Source organism: Struthio camelus, chromosome W (assembly GCF_040807025.1).
Source record: "Struthio camelus isolate bStrCam1 chromosome W, bStrCam1.hap1, whole genome shotgun sequence".
Classification (NCBI taxonomy): domain Eukaryota; kingdom Metazoa; phylum Chordata; class Aves; order Struthioniformes; family Struthionidae; genus Struthio; species Struthio camelus.
Window position 1 is genome coordinate 22,292,464 of NC_090981.1, and position 17,518 is coordinate 22,309,981.

Here is a 17,518-nt window from a genome sequence, read left to right on the forward strand (position 1 = left end):
CTGCATATTGGAAGATAAGGTGTGAGATCACAGCCTGAAGCAGTGATACAAGCAGAGTGTGGAAAATAAAGTATTTCTTTCACCATAGAACCATCAGGGTCATTCTGCAAGAAGATGGCTTTCGGCATCAATGCTATGAAAAGGACGCATTAGCTTCCTTTTTATTAGCACCTGATCTGAGGCCAGAGGATCATAGATCATGCTTGGCCTATTCTGGCTTATCTCAGTTTCAGTAATGAAACAGAGTCAAGCAAAGGGACAAGACTAAATTACAGATCACGAAACAAGAGATTAAAGCAGGAGGGCAGGCAGCTGTCACTCAAAAGATTAAAAAAGTTATTTAGAGGGAACCTTGACAGTGTTTAACGCTGACCAGAAAACTCGACGCATTTAGAAACTTTCTTAACAAAGAACAGTCCTTAACTCTGAAATACCCGTTTGCACCCCACAGGCACTTTGTGAGTAATATATAACTTGAAAGAAATGGCATGTTATTTGTGTCTGTCTCTTACCTGAAGAGTATTAGGAAAAACAAGACTTCTGCCTTGCTTGGAAGAAGAAAGTCAAAACAGAGACAATGGGCTTTTTATCACAACTGCGAAGATGCACACAGGCAGGAAAGCAGAGAAAATCTTAATTTTCTGGAAATGAAATTTTGAAGTAGGGGGCCTTAAGCTGGAGATTTTTAGAAAACAAATTTTTCATGAGAAGTTCGGATAAACAAAATAGGAGCCTACTTTTCTTCGGAAATGATTCAGTCAGATGCGTGACATATTTACTTAGCTCATTCCCTAGCTAGTTATCCCTGTTAGTAGCAGATTAAGACCCAACAGTCGCAACAGTGCTGGAATGGAAGAAGTCTCCATGGAAACAGCAATTAAAATTGGGAAGTAAAATACACTACTGTAAAACAGCGTCTCTCCACATCTCCCGAGAAAAAATTGCTAATACTCTATATAATAAAGTAGTTTAAAAACAGGATTTTGAGATTGTGCAAGTCTCCAGTACAGTCTGTGCTGTGTCAGATGTCACACTCAGATGATAACATTGGAGAAAATGGTTCCCCCTCAGATCTCCTCCTTGCCAGCTCCTCTTGTCTCATGAACAGAACTGCTAATACCACACCATAGTTTAAAGGGGGGGGGGGGGAGGGGACGGAGGGAGAGAGAGAGAGGGAGAGAGAAGAAAAAAAACTTCTCAAAACCAAGCAAATAATGTATTGAAATCGACTGATCAATCAACTCTCTCCTCTTTCAACCGTATCGTGTGAATGCTGAGGCAGGGATATAACAGACAAGCTAAAAAAATAAAAAACTCAAGCACATTTTATTAAAACAAACAAAAAATGGATTAGTACTTCTAAAGCAGCATGATGCGCAGCAACAAATCCATGCTGTATAAAGGACCTTAATTAAAATATAGACGTACTGCATTGCAACTGACACATCTCATTAGAATCAGCTGAGAATTCGACAAAATGAAAAAATCACTGTAAAGCCTTCATTGCCAATCGAGCTAATCCAATCAACTAATCCCACAGATTTCTTCATCTATGTAGTTTTATAGGTCACGTCCCCACTTTCTGGCAATTTCACAATTGTTTTATCTCCTTAACAGCAAGCAGAGAAGCACTAATATTTGGTGCAGATGGGGAACGGAGGCCCAAGAATATATAACATTTCATCGCAAAACCTACAGCTCATCCACATTCTTTCAAGACGCAATCTCATATCTAGATCGCGGCTTTTCCAGGAGACCAGCATAACCCTGCAACAACGTACTGGCCTCTGTTATCCCTGCAATTGGGTATGAGCAAATCACCCACTCCTGCAATGACTTCACACCGTTCTTGAGAACTACTCAGCATGCCAGAGCAATTCCTTCCTGTAATGCCGGAGTACTGTAATCAGCTAAATTTGACTGGCTGGCATTGCTACAACATTTCTTTTCAAAATCATAATGAAAAGTGAGAGTGATTTAGAGGTAGTTTCCTCTACCTTGGCTGTTTCCAGAATTTCTGCCTTGGGAAGGACATAGAAGCCTATACCTTCCATGGCTTTTTTCCTGTGTTACCAAACGTGACACCCTAAAGGTGTGTGTGGTGCCTCATACGCTTTGAATCAGCAGTTACTAGAAAGCAGTAGCTTCCAGTTTTTGTCTGTTCAAGAGCAAGACAGCTCAAATAAACTTCTCAGAAGAAAACAAAAATTGCAGTACTTGATAAACAGTTCTCTGAACATAAAGGCCATGTTTTCATTTTCAAAACCAGATTTCTTACCACATGCTGCATACTAGTTCAATCAGGCTGCGCTATTTATTTTACTTCCATGTCCATAGAGCCTTCCTTTCCTCTGCTCGTTTTTATGTTCTCTTAAAGTGAAAATAAAAACTTCCCAAATTACAGCATTTCATTCACAGTGCTTCCTAGTCTGTCAGTGACTTGCCAGCCTGTAGGCTTACAAATAGATGACACAAAGAGATTAAATTACCAGTTTTACAACTCTGATACTGCTGCCTTTTCACTCAAATCATAATTATGTAAGTACGTATGCAGATATTAAAATACACAGAGAAGAAAAAAATTAAATAAAAAGGGATTTAATAGTAATGGCTATTGAGTGGCTATTGTTTCCTCATGAGACAAAACTGGGTTAGCCTTCATCAACGAAACGTGACACAGAGAGGAGGAACATCTAATTAGTGTCCAGTAATCTGATATTTCAGCTCTGTGTATGGACACTGTTAAAACTCATTTGTCTTCTTACCTGTCTTTCAAAAGGAGTCCACAAATAAAAATAGTCTTCATGTGAAAGATTTACTGTAAATAGAAAGGTAACACAATTTGTGTGGGAATGTAATTTGTGTAAGAAAACGTCGTCAAAAAAGAAAGACTTAAATTATACATATCTCTTTCTGGCTACAATGTCTTTTAACACACCTAGCACCAATAGCAAGGAGGAGTGAGCACCATTTTCAAAATCTAGGGTGTTGAAAGCCTTTTCATAGAAAGTTATTGCATTAGTATTTATTATTGTCACATTTGAAGTCACCTGGCAAAAAATATATATATATATACACACATATATACACATACACACTTAGTTTTTATAGCGGCTACTTCTATTGTTTGGAAGTCTTTCTTTGCAAGCCTCCTCTTGGAAGTTTCTATTCCTTGGTGTGACTTTTTTGAAGTTATGGCTAATTAATGCTTACTTCTTAGTAAAGTTTTAACATCATGCCTCTGTAGTAAGTTTCCCCAGTGCTTAATCTGTAGTAAATATTAGGAAGCTACTACTTTATGAATGTCAAAATAATTAAAGGCAATTACACCTGTCAAATTTTAAAAAAGCACATTATCTATTTTCAAGCGGTTTTGCCTACCACTTAATATGAATTAAAATAAATAGAATTGAGTACATGCTTAATATGAATGGTAAGAAGTACAAAATAAGTGGTGACGCAAGAACAATGGCTATATATTAAATGCAAGGCAATCTGTTTTTAATTTATAGGTTTAATATACTGGACTAAGATGATTCACCATCTCACATATGTTTACTACACTTAGTTGTACTAATAATCACCTAAATCTTGCTGTTTAAATCCACTGATTCTCATTTGTGTTTTAAATACTTATTCATGAGAATGAAAAAGAGATGCTAAAAATTTATTGCTTTTCCCCCCATACTCCTAGTGAATTTTGCTTGCAGTCAGCATCTGCTATACATAGTATGACAAATATGAAATTGAGGTTTGCTCTTTGTGCTGTTTGTTTCCATTACTGTCCAAATACACAGCAACTTAAGATTCATTTACAAATTAATCTACATAAAGACACTGGAAATCACCAGATAGCATCTGACAGACTCAAAACCAGAATGGAGCAGTATTACTAATCCTTTAGAAAGTTTTCTCCCCCCAAATCTCAGCTCTGACAATAATCTTTCTTGCCCTTGTTCTGAGAATATAATCTGTTTCTCTCGTTTGCTTATTAATAGAGTATTTATTCTTTTTTCCTATTGTAGTTTCAAAGATGCAGTGCCATGACATGGCCAAAAGCCGACTGGATTGCAAGGGCACACGGCTACCTGAATGGGGAAAGGTCAGGGAGGGACATACTGCCGTGGAGCAAGACACCTTGTCCTGTTTGGGACAGAACAGGAACGGGGACAAGAGGGTTTGGGCTCCTTGCTTGCTCGCCTGCGTTACTTGCTCTACAGGCCTCCCGGTGCAGCACTGCGGCTCCTCACCAGGCGTGAGGAGCCATAGCTCAGCATCCTCTGGCCAAACAGCCGCCTCCAATGCAGGCAACCGCTGCCCCAAAGCCAAGAGAGGAGCAACGTCACTGAACAGCAGCCAAGGAGGACGTGCCTTTCCTGAGCTGTTTCTGCATCGTGGGCAATGTACTGGGTACAATTGTATGCCTGCAGTACCTTCTGCCTGCATCTATATCAGGAGTTCCTACCCCCTCATTATTAACTCCGGTTTAGAGACAGGGAAGCATGATAGGAGATAAACCTCAGGCTCTGGAGACCCAGCTGAGTGCCTCAGCATCCTCTTCTCCAGAATACCTTCACCTTCAAAGCCCCACAGGAGCCTTCCCTTCCCCATCTTTATTTTTAACATGACCTTCATACTTCTGCCTCTGCTACCACCGTGGCAGTGATACTGTTCACTACACCAGTATCCGACTTCACGCTTTCTTCCTAAGGCTATCTGCACTAAACACATCCAGCTACGTGCTCTGCCGTGAGCCGTGTGACCTCTTTACATTCCAGTAAGCAAATCCGTGCACTAACGATGGTTATCCTTAGGCACAGCACACCTTCGCTTATTGAGCTGACCCGCCAACTGCCTTGAGCAGCTTCGCAACGTGCATCCACCCACATGCCGTGGAGAGATGAGCAGAGGGCAAGGGCAGGTTTGCCTAGGTCAGTTCACTCGCATGAAATATTTTAAATGACAGTTTTAGGCTCAGCTTCTCTATTCTCACACTTCTATTAGGAAACAACATCAACAAGCCAAAGTGGCAATTTGCTGCTTAACAGCAATATTACTAATCAGTAGACAGTTCTAGTAGACGCAGCTAATTACCAGTGCTCTCGGTGACATTTGCAGCCCCACTGACTCATAACTCTTTTAGCAGAAAAACCTCACTTGAACTACTATGGGCAAAATGGGTACAAGCTGATTTTTACCAGCAGCCTCTACCCTTTACTGGTCTTTGGATAACAGTACTGTGCTGCTTACAGTGTGAAGCGAACAGTTATATGTTCGTTTTCAGTGAATTTTCGGGGGCCACAAGCAATTCCAGAAGGTCTTGCAGGTAACATATTGCCTGCCAGTCACGCGTTGGGAACGACTAGCTTAAACATTTTAAGGCAATCAACATCCTGCCAAAGTCTCCCCAGAGCTGCTGCTGGCAATCTATGCTAAAAGTATTAATATCTACTTTAAAATCTGAGCAAAACACAGAGCAGTTTGTTACCCTATATTATCTTGTATGCACTGCATCCTAAGCCAAATTTTTTTTCATGTCCCTTGCTTCTTCTGTACGTTTGGAGAGCCAAAAACAATAAAAGTGCCATATGGCCCATGTACCATGTTCATAAAAATATTTTTGGCAGTTTCTTCCGAGGAAAAAATATTGTGGATGGAATTTGTTTCAATTCTGGCACGAGTTATTAAGTTCTAAAACAAAGAAATTCAAAACATAAAATATGAAGTTACAGGCTTTGCTTCCTGCACTTTGAAAATGTGTTCCCTATAGAGCAGTCCGTAATACTTTCCAAAAACTACTTTAGCTCTTTCCTGAATGGTGGTTCTTGTACTGCTTAGTGGAGAGCCCTTCATCACAGTTTAATGCTTCTAGTTAAACATAGTAGAAGCTCAAGGATGGCTAAAATATAGTTTCATATACGAGTAATTAGTTGCATTCACTCATATTCTAAAACAAACCCAAGTTCTTTTCTGTATGCAAAAAACAGTGATAGTGTGCTCTCTACATCCAAATATACATTGCTGTTAAATAAATTCCCATAAGACGCTGTTAAAATTCATTTAAAGGAACAGACTTCAATGACTTTCTTCAGTCAAATTCTAAAGGTACAAACCTGACGTCTTTGAAATCATTCGCAATTTTTTCCATCAATTCCAGCAGAGCCAGGATAAATAATAACTGAATACTGGGTATTGAATAATACTTCAATAATACGCTCCTAATGCAAGGATTAAATAATACATTGGGCTCCTATAGACTTTGAGTAAATACACTTCCAGCATAGGCATCTTTAAGAACACACATCACTGAGGTTATTTAGCACTTATAGCCTTATATTCTGGAAAGATTTGTGGAAAAACATGCACGATGACCTAAACATCCCATATAAGAAAACAAAACCAGAAAAATAGATTATAAGAAATCAGAGGGGGAAAAACAACCCATTCTGCTTCTCTTGACACATCAGTTCTGCCCAAATTTATACTAATGCATAAAAGTAAAGGGTGGCATTCAGATGATAGAGCTTACTACCCGATACACTATTTTACACAAATTTATTTCCACTTAGAGTACACCTCTCCAACTTTTTGGTACTGTTGACTGTTGCAAAATGTAATAAGGTTAAAATTAGGACAACTTGAAGGTATTCATCAACTTTATACATGAACTTTTGCTCGGCTTTTTTCCTCATTTTTACTTACCTTCTCAGCTCTGACAGAGACCTGGATGAACAAATGATAGAGTCATAGCTAGACTGCTTCTGGGCAGTAGATTTTATATATATATATGTATTTTTTTCACTCCTGCTTCATCATGGTATTAGATACTGACTCTTGAAGAAAAAAGTTACATTAATTTACTGCAATATTCTGACAGATAGAAAAAAACTGCTTTTATTATGACTTTGACTGTTCCAATGTAATGAGTTGGAAATGATTCATCCGAGAAAATGCATAGCTATAAAACACAATTATAAGTTTTGTTTGCAAAAGGAAGTCCAAGCATTAAGGTAAGGACAAATATCAGCGAGGAGTGCTCCTTGCCAGTTCATACACGTAATACTTGTTTTTAGTTCTACGCTATTTTTCCTGATGGGCCTCTGCCTTTAGGAAAATTTCAAATAACTAACTCAAGTTAGCAGACTTTAAAAAGCACACCATTGCTTCAGACCTCCCAAGTTCTTCAGTACATCACAAATCTGAATGTTTTGGCTGTTTATAGAATTCTGTAAAGTTCATCTACTGATATTTTATTAGTAAATTCAGGATAACCAAGGGCCTATAGGCTGCCATTGTAAATAGTCGTACAGAAGGCAGTTCTATGGGTACCGATTACTACAGCAACTTCAGGTCTGCACTGGTTTCTGGGACTGTAATAAATCTCCAGTACAGTTCAGCTGCTTTTCAGTGCATTTACTCCCTTGTCCTTATACTCCAATCCCCTTCACAGTCATGTATCCCCAACATAGTAGTGCTCTAAAGAAGGCAATTGCCCTGTATTATAGAGAAATATCAAACTGTAGCTAAACAGCAGCCCTAGAAGCTCTCTCTCTGCTAAGCAGAGTCAACTTCACCTCCACAATTATTCTGAAAACACCTTTTCATTTCTAATTTTAAGATATAGCCTGCTTCTGTAAAGAATAACAATCTGGGGCCAAAAGGACTCTGAGGGTAATTGCACAAGGCCTGCAAAAGTCATCAGGTTGCCAGTGTATAAACAAAACTGGTCCTTCTTGTCTCTCTTTTCATTGTTTTCTGAGGTGTATTAGTCTGAATTCAATGTTAGCAAGCTAGCAGAACATTTTCTTTGTCAGGTTAAATTAGCATGAATAATACCTCTATTATATTACATTTTTTTTTCCTTTTTTATTTCAAGTAATCTAAATTTTGTTTGAATGAAAAATCAGCTTTCTTTGTACCGTATGAATGAGAGCAGATATTGTTCAAATTTATACAGGACTCTCATATTTATAGCAATATTGCTATCATTAAGCAGAAATATTGTATTTAATTTTTACGGAAATTCATGAACTAGTGGGAGGTGCTTTAGAACATACTGTCAAATGAAAGAAGAAAAATCAAAAAGCTCCATAGAGCTAAGAGTGTCCTGGAATTCTGCCTTTCAGGTTTATACTACAGCATCTCTGATGATCTCACATTAGCAAGGAACTAGAGCAAACCTTCACTGAAGCAGGGCCCTTTGCTATTTTTGTGTATGCTTGTCTGTCTGAACGTGATGAGGGAATAATAAAATTTCATGAGGCAACCTGAAACGTATTGCTGTCGATCAGTGCAGTACGTTTTGCTCATTACAGATCTATTACTGGCTGTCATTAGTAATTAGCACTTAGTAACACTTGGGTAATTCTTTGTTCCTATACATGCCTGAAGCTGAACTGAAGGATTAAATTCCTAAAAGTTAAAAATTCGTAATTTTGAAACTGAAGCTTTGAGGAGAATATTCCATGCTTTGTGTTAAATGTTTATAGTCATGATATTATTCTAGTCTGAATTTACCTACAGCGTATCTAGCGTTGCTTTGACAGATGATTTCTTGTGACGAGCAAAGAGTAAAGACTGCAGAAACACACGATTTGGAAAAACATTTTTTGTCATCATTTCAATACATCTGGGAAGTGCGAACAATGTTAGGTTCTGCAGTAATTTCTATGAACTCTCCAATAATTGTTGAAGTTATGAAAACGTAAGGATAATTTTTGTTCAAAAATGTTTCAAAGATAACAGTTCCCAGGAGTTTTTTTCATATGTATAGAAAAGCAGCTTGCAATAAAACAGACCTTTGAGCTCCCCAAAGGTGGGACTGTGTTGACAAAGTGCTATGACACTTGAAGGAAACCTTTAAACAAATCGGGTTTAACTGTTTTAACCCGACTTCTGACTTTGTGCTAACAAATCAATGGCACATGTAAGCGTCTGTCATGTAGACAAACATTTGCCAACTCATTCAGATAACTGAATTCCGTATTTTAACCCTGCATTACATTGTGGGTGCAACATTAGAGGATATATCTGAAGATGAGGATTTCAAAACACTGAGTCCATTTAAATGGAGTTAAAGATTTAGTTCATAAAAAAGCCCCTGAAAAAAAAGGGGAAAAAGCCTCCCAAAACCCTAGATATACACCTAGATAAAATTCCTAAAGAGGTAGCTGTCACTGATCGTTTTTGAAATAGAGGAGTCTTTTCAGCTGAAATGACTAAAATGAAGTTGCCAAATTGTTAAGTGAGATGTAATATAAATTACATCCAACCCAAAACAAAGATCACCATCGCCCTCTCTGCGTGTTACAGTATTACATCTCTCTTTTAATGTATCATAGAGCACTCAAGGACGACTATAGATCTGAGAAATCATGGAAAAGATTCAAATAAGCAAGGAGTGGTTAAAACAAAACTACAGTGTAATCCAAATAAATCTACAAATCAACAATTTTCATTAGTAATGAAAAAGGAAAGACAGTGCTTAAATCATATATAGTCTTCACAAACATTCCATCTTAATCTGCTTATAATACTTCAAAGCTATAACAGGGATCACAAGCCTTTCAAAGAAACGGTAGATCAGCTGGTCTCATGCAGATACAGCCAGGCAAAATTGCTAGAAATCTGAATGAGAGTTGCTATATAGAGAGTTGCTGCCCAGGAGGGATAGGGAGAGTAAGAAGCATAAAAACCCAGAAGAGGTGCTTAAACGCTATTGACTCAAGAGGGACCATTCCTAGTCAGATTAGGGGTCCTGGTTCTTCACTGAGCTAAATCCCTCAGTGATTAGCTGATTGAGCTAAAACACTCCATTGTTTTTGTTTGCATTTGAGAGAAAGTTCAGTCAACAGACTGAAAGTGAAGTGGCTGTGGCAGATGTCCTGAAGCGGCAGCAGACCCCCCTGAATCTGCCTCACGTTGTGAAAGCTGGTTGTTACAATACCCAAATGCTGTGCTCCTTTAGGTCAGCGTGCCAACAAAATAGGTCAAATGATACCAAGGATCTAGTTAGTTACTGTGGAGATCCATCACCCTTTGAAATCCATGACTAAATGGAAAGGCAGTATTGTAATGAATACAACAAATTTTATGAACAAATACCATGTTTCGGTAATAATAGATCTGTGATTCAATAAAACTAAGAGTTAAAACTCATTTTAAAAAGTTCATTTACTAAAATATTTCAAAACATAATTTATCCAGTAAATACTAAATGAACCATTAGATGTAGAGCCTAACTAAACCATGACTATCTGTTTCTATTTTGATGTCAAAGGAACCTACAAACCCATTGACTTCTAGAATGTGGTGAGAATTATCTAGTTGTTCAGTGCTTTCAATTTTTTTTTTTTTTTTTAAGTACAATTATTTTCTTAGGCTCCCTTTAAATTTCCTTCCCTATTAGATATACGTGCAGGCAATTTTGTAGCTGATGGAGATTCTTAAACCAAGCTCAGGAAGACAGTCAGGATGCCTTCCAGTAGTATACTAAACAACACCTCTATCACTGGGGGTTTGCCCTCTCATCATCTCCTTGGGAAAGAAAAAAGTTATGAAATTAAATATTAGTGCTGCCATGTTTTATACAATACGAAGCATACTAATTTTGTTTGAAGTAGAAGCTGACAAAATTTGCAAAGATGTTTTTGTCTGGCCTCAAGATCAGAAGGAGAGAGAGTCCTATCTGCTCAATAGCCCTTTCCATTCTTCCCCTTACGGTGGAAGATTGCAGTGGGTAGAAGGAAACTGCTGAAAGCAGTTACCCCATAAGTTATACAGGCACTTTAAAGAATCTGTGGAAGACACATGGATATGGAATGATGCTGGGAGCCTCAAAAACCATCTGACCACACAAGCTGCTAAGGGAGGAGCTAATTAACAGATGGCCTTGTAACAGAACGTGTTACTAGTCTTGAATCTAACCTAGCAACAAACCGTACCGAGGCAGTTCTGAAGACCAGAACAAATTGGAGGAAATATAAAGTGAGGGCTGAATCTCACTGGTGGTTGTGACAAAGCTCAGGGTTAGACAGAAGTAGTAAGTTCTGTACAGCATAGAAGAATGACTGATGAGGTGGAAGAGAGAGATGAAAACAAGAGACTGAAGGCTGTGACCTATCATCAAGGAACCTATCATCCCTATCAATCTATCATCAAGGACCCAAAAGCACCAGAACCCAAACTCCCCTAACAGTAATGCACAGAATCTGATTGAGCCTTGCTCAATCACAGGGGTTTTTTTTTTTGTTTGTAGTAGACAGTTTATTCTGTAGTTGTTGATAATAAACCCACACTTCAGGCGACAGCGTCGTCGTATTTCTACTTTGAGGTGATATAGTAAGCCAAAAACACCTTTTTCCTAGCCCACCTCCTGTAGGTATGCATCAGGGAGAGAGAGTATTGGTCACAGCTAAGATACAACAGAGAGAATTCAACAACAGCTCGGTCTTTGGACAAGGGGTTGTTCCTTTTTTACAAGCTGTGGGATTGCCTGAAGTCTAGTCTATGAGCCTTCAAGGAGAATTTAGGCCCTTCAGTCTGTCTCGTTGGCTGAAAGTTGCATGAATAACTCAGCAAAGGAGATCGGGAACAGCAGCCTGCTTGCAGGGATAAAAGCTGCTGCACCCAAACATGTCATCACAGCAGCATAACAGTACAAGAATGCCTCATTCACAGCCTCTTTCCCCTTTAAATCAGATGGTGCCTGTCCCTGAGATGACGGACTATTGGTTTACTAAGGGCAACGTCTACCCACAGCAACAGCAGTGACATCTTTACCCTTAACATCTGTCTAAACTTCTGATGCAGATAGTAGACATGAAAGCTGTAGCAAGTCAGGGCCTGGAAGATGAGTAGAAGGAAGAGATTCAGGATGTTGCATCTGAGGTCCTAAAGTATGTTAAATGATATACCTGCGCTATTTCACCACAATAAACAGCAAAATATCAGTAAGCTTGTGTATCCTTTACTCTGTGATCTGTAAGTAGTAGAAACCAGATCAGAGTTACAAAGCTAATATGCCTTTTACCTGTGTGCATCATATGACTGTAATCACCATTGCACTGCATTTGCCCTCTACAGTTTACACCAAGCTAATTAAATGCTATTCTGCATAATTTCAAAGCAAAAGTCAGTGAAATGTAAACTTCTAAGCCACATTGCTGCTTCTATCCCATAGGCTAGCAGCCCACAAGCTAGTAAATACTGGTTTGCATGTAAATAGCTATTAATTATGCTTATTATGATACTTTTTTTTGCAAAACTAGCATTTTGATTAGTTGGTCTAGGTTTGTAGAAATTCTTTAAAATATTTTTTCTGAATAGAAAGTGTGCTCAGATTTTGTCTTTTAGGGTGCATTTAGAAAAACCTTTCCATATCCAGAGTATGTTAACAGTAGGCAAAATGGACGCGTGAACTCTACAAACAATTCATTTCAAAAGGCAGTTTTTCCACTGTAGTGGTACAGCATGAAATTGGAATTCAGCTTTTCTCAGCTGCCACTTTGCTGCAAGATGGAAAATCCTTGTAATGATTCTTCTTTACATAAGAACAGACATAAATTCTAAAAACCACATTTGACTGAAAGCTCATTATATAATTCATAATAGTTACCTACAGCTCAACTGTTCTTGTCCTTCAAATTCCTTCTGAAAACTCATCTCTGCAAACATGTTTGCAAGAAACCACTAATAGGAGTGAAAGTGAAGACAGATGAAAGTCCTGTTTAAAAGAAGGGAAGTATCTAGATTAAAGCATTTTTTACTTAATCACTGCTATCTCGAGGATTTTGTGACTAATTTTTCACGATACCTTAAGCTAACACTTTTTTTTTTATGCCACAGCTGTCGTTAGTGAAGAATATACTCACGATGCTAAGTTAATATGAACTAGCTTGCTAAGGTATGGTAGAACAATTACTTATCATACATCTATATATTTTGCTACTTTTGAACTCATTTTTTCCCCTCCCAATTCCTTCCTTTTACTCATGTTGCATTTAATTTAAGATTATACTTTCAAGCAAGGGACTGCAACTTGCTTTATCTGCTGTTGCTCTCAAGCCTGCCCACTCTCTTATTGAAGAGGACCTTGAAAATATTACCAAGAACAGAGAGCAAAACACTCGACATACAGGTAATAATCCTCAATACTAAAAAGCATACTGCTCTATGAGCAGCAAAACTAATAAAATCTATGTACAGAATTGTGTCTCCCAAGCCTTCCCACGACATTAATTGCCTCCTCCTTTTCTCCATCCCCTTTACCAGCCTTTTGCACCCCTCAAGCCCCAACTCCCTTCCCGATCTCCTCTTTCCTTCAATGCGCAAGTGGCAGCACATCCTGTAACTGATTTGAATTAACAAGTTTGTTGGCTGACTAACCCAGCAGGTTGCTGCCTCTTACAAGTACGATGTCAACAGTTAGAAGTGTCTTTAGCTGAGGGAAGCATTATTTTGAGTTTCTCTCAAACCGGTCTGTTGATTTTCATAAGATAAGTAAAAATTTAGTAACTTAAGGGCCATCAATAAAAATTATTCGTTCAGTTATGGAGAGGATGAAAGACTATAATTGCATAAGCTTTACTTCTTTAGGAGGATGGGCTAAGAAAAGTCCTTCTCTGAGGAAGGATTTTTTTTTTTTTTTTAGTCAAAAACGAATTAGTAACAACAGCCTTTAAAGTCTTTAATTTTAAACTACCCTAAATCCCTTTAAAATGAAAGTGAAAAGCAGAAAGAGGAACTGAAGAGGATTCTAGTGCAAACCTCAAGGTACACAGCCAAGTATTAAACCAGGTATTCTTTCTCAACTGTACAGGCTAGCCTGTCAAAACTCTCTATTGCAATCACTAAATCCGTTAAACTTTTAGCGTGGAAGAGGTTTCTGGCTGGCAGGAAAGACAACGAGGTACAACAGTGCTTAAATATGTATCCCATTAGACAGCAGCGTTGCCTTTGCAAGACTGACCTATTAATGAATTTGCCTAAAGCTCGGTCAAGTATCGTTCATCGTATAGTTACATCACTGGTGTCATCTGACTTGACATACAGCACCTCACCTTTTAAATCTGTAACTTGTTTAATCCTTCTTTTAGACTAACAGAAGTAAAGCAGTAAATAGTGATTCACAGATATATTCTTCAGCGTATCAGCATGATTATTAAAAAGTATATGCTTAAAACCAAAGCAATCAAGAAAAAGGCAAAGTAGATTCATAGATTCAATATGATGATATATAGGACATTCATAAGTTAGTCCAACTTTCTACCTGCTTTAATAATTATATATGACGCATGTCTCCAGTGCCACTAGTTAGCATTTTCTAAAGGCTGAAAATCTAGCTGAGTTGGTACTTTCTCGTACTCATGTGTTTTCCTACACTTTTTACTTTAATTCTTACCAAGTAAGCACATTACCACTGAGCAAGAAACAATTTCTTTCCATTGTTTTCTCTTTTGAATCCCAAACAGATTTTTCACGAAAGCATGTACAGCGTATGAAAAAAAACAGAAGTATTTTAAGACTTAACTCTACAATGAATAAAACCCACGTGCAAACGTTTATTGATTTTTTCACTAGCTATATATTCAATTATGCTAAGATATAGGAAAAATAATAGTTATAAGAACAGACGTCGGTCACATTCTACTTTAAATTGACAGATTCCATAATACTCTATTTATACGGAGGTGCCTTTCTGTGAAATCAGGAACAAATACTATGCTCCATGTTCTAAGTAAAGGGATTAAAATTTGGCCATGGCAGCAAAACTTGTCAAAACTTGGTCCCAGCTGGAGGTCTAAGGCATACCGGTACCACAAGGTGCCATAACGGATCTTTTATTCCATGAGCATGCTCTTTAAATGATGAATGGTGACTCACATGGCAGATTTTTGCATGTTTAACATCTTTATTATTAAAAAAAGCTCTTTGGCTCTGAAATTGTATCAATTTGATCATCTAATAACTAATTTTTCTTACACAGTAATTGCAGTCTGAATTAGTACCACTAACCTAGATTGGAGTGTTTTAGCAAGATGGATGCATTAAAGGCTCCAGAGTTGTTTAAATTAGCTTTGGGACTCAACTATTTACAGATCAGTACAACATAATCTGCCCCAGATTACAGATTAACAGTTCTGTTTATACGTGTTAATAGCTTTTCCAAACACAGTAAAAACTCTGTTAGCATATACAGAAAATTACACCTTTAATTATTCACCTGCCAAAATAATTTGAGTAGACTTTAACAGTTATTTATTAGTCTGAAGGCACAAAATGAAAGAATATTAATTTCCACAAATAGAAATAATGAGCCTTTTGTTTCCATTTCGCCTAGTTGTAGGCTATTGCTAGTCTGGACGTAATCACAAAACAAAACAAGACAGCTGATTTACTAACATACTTGCTCTCCTTTGCAAAGCATTTAGTGGTAAATTTAGCATCAGCTGACTAGTAGAATCTAATTTTTGTGCCTCAAACGTTATAAATGAAATGCAAAGCAACCAGGTGTCTCACTCCTGATTTTCATTTTCCCAGCAGCAGCAATACTCAAAACTCTTCTTAAATTGTAACCTGATGGACCATTAGTTTATCCTCCTCTTTTTCATTCTTACACTCATAGACCTGACAGCCCAAGTCTTTGCCATTTTAGATCATAAGACCACGAACGAGATCTTCTTTTCCTACTGCTTATTTCTTAAGAAGCCTTAGGCCATTTTCCAACCTCAGTGAACAGTCAGAAGCTCCCTTACTTGCTGATGGAGGTCACATTTAGCAGTTTGAACAGCCTGCATTAACCTGCAAGTTAATTCTGTGAGAAGTTCTCTCAGTTTTTCCTGCTGTCAGTTTTTCCGTCTGTCTGTGTGCAGTCAGGTTCATCAACTTCTACCAGCACACACTGTGTCCTTAGCCTTTTTCCCAATGCCCCCCTCATCTTCTCTGCTCCACCTTTAAACGGCAAGTTCTGCAGGAGAAGAAACAGCCAAGATTTAGTTTTTATATTTACACAGACTCACGCACTATGTCTTATATAAAGCTTTCTCGTCTCCCAGTTCAGCCCAGAAAACTCACTTCCTGTGAAAGATGACAAGAAGTCTACATGAGAACTGGTAAATTTATACAGTCCATGTTATAAAGCACTTATTAACCAATTTTAAAATAAGATTCATTCCAAAGAGTTTTACGGAGATTCAGAGTAACAGTCACCCCTTATTGACAATCACCAGCCCCTCGTTATAACTAGTCGTGAATGCTATGCATATACTATATAGGTTAAAATATTAGAATTCAAAAAATGCAGTGTTTATTAATTTGGGTCCAAAGAGTTGCAAAGCTCCTACAACAACTCTTCACTAACTACTGAGCTGCAGCAGTGAAACAGATTCTCCCTCCTGCACTTTTCTGTATCAGGTCTGCAGCTGTCAGTCTTCCCAAAGAGGAAGCTGAGCTGCCTTCAAACTAACCTTGATACAACATGACAAAGGGCGTTGCAAAACTGTCTGGAGATTACATTACTCTCCGAGATCAGGGAGCTCTTCAGCTGTCACGCTAACACTGGTGCAGAAGACGACCTCCACACTCTTTTACATCTCGCTACTTATGACCCCAACTTCCGAGCAGCATGCAACCAGGCAGCGTGTGGATGCCTTTTCCTCCTTGCCAGCTCCCACACCTTGTGTCAGGCTGCTGGAAATCTATGAACAACGGCATTGCAAACAGCACTTTAAGTCTACATCGCTTAAGAATTCATGTCATAATATAAAGGCCTAGAATACACAGATCTGCCAGTCTTACAGATGTTTTATTCAATCAGAATGGCCTAAAGTAGCCAAAGAACAAATACAGCCTCTAGCCTTTAAGGTTTTGCATTCATAAACCCTGAAAGGCTGTTTAAGAAAGTTTTAATTAGTGCTACAAATAAAACCATGAATACTTGAGCAATAATAAAAAAAAACAGTATGATATCATGCAGCATTTTTTGCTGTGACTTTTAGAAGTAAAAACATTAAACACAGGAAACCTGTTGTTAAAATCTTTTTTCAGGATAAATAACCAATCGGGACTTAGGAATCAATAGAGTTTCAGTGCTTACTTTTCATCACAGATATTGCATAGTCTTTCCTTGAGCTCAATCAGCTTAGCTTGTTTTTTTTTTTTTCTTCCATTACAGTCAAATAGTATTGTCAAAATCTTTTCAGGACCGAGTTATTTATTTCCATTAGTGACAGTCTGCTAGGCACAGCGCCTAGTGCGTGCTGTTATTTGAAGAAAACATGCAATTTGGCATGACCAAATCATAGCAAATGTGAAATCAAAGCCATTTCTGCAATGTATTTGAAAGTCGTAACAATAAACTCCTAAGCTTTCTAAATAGGCACTGTAAAGAGTTTCGCTAAGTGAAAATACCAAGCGCTCGATAGAAGTGAGAAGGTTCAAGAAGGATTATAAGAATTCACAAAATGTAAATTCATTTAAGAAAGGAAAGAAGACTTAAAAAAAAAAAATAGAGAGAGAG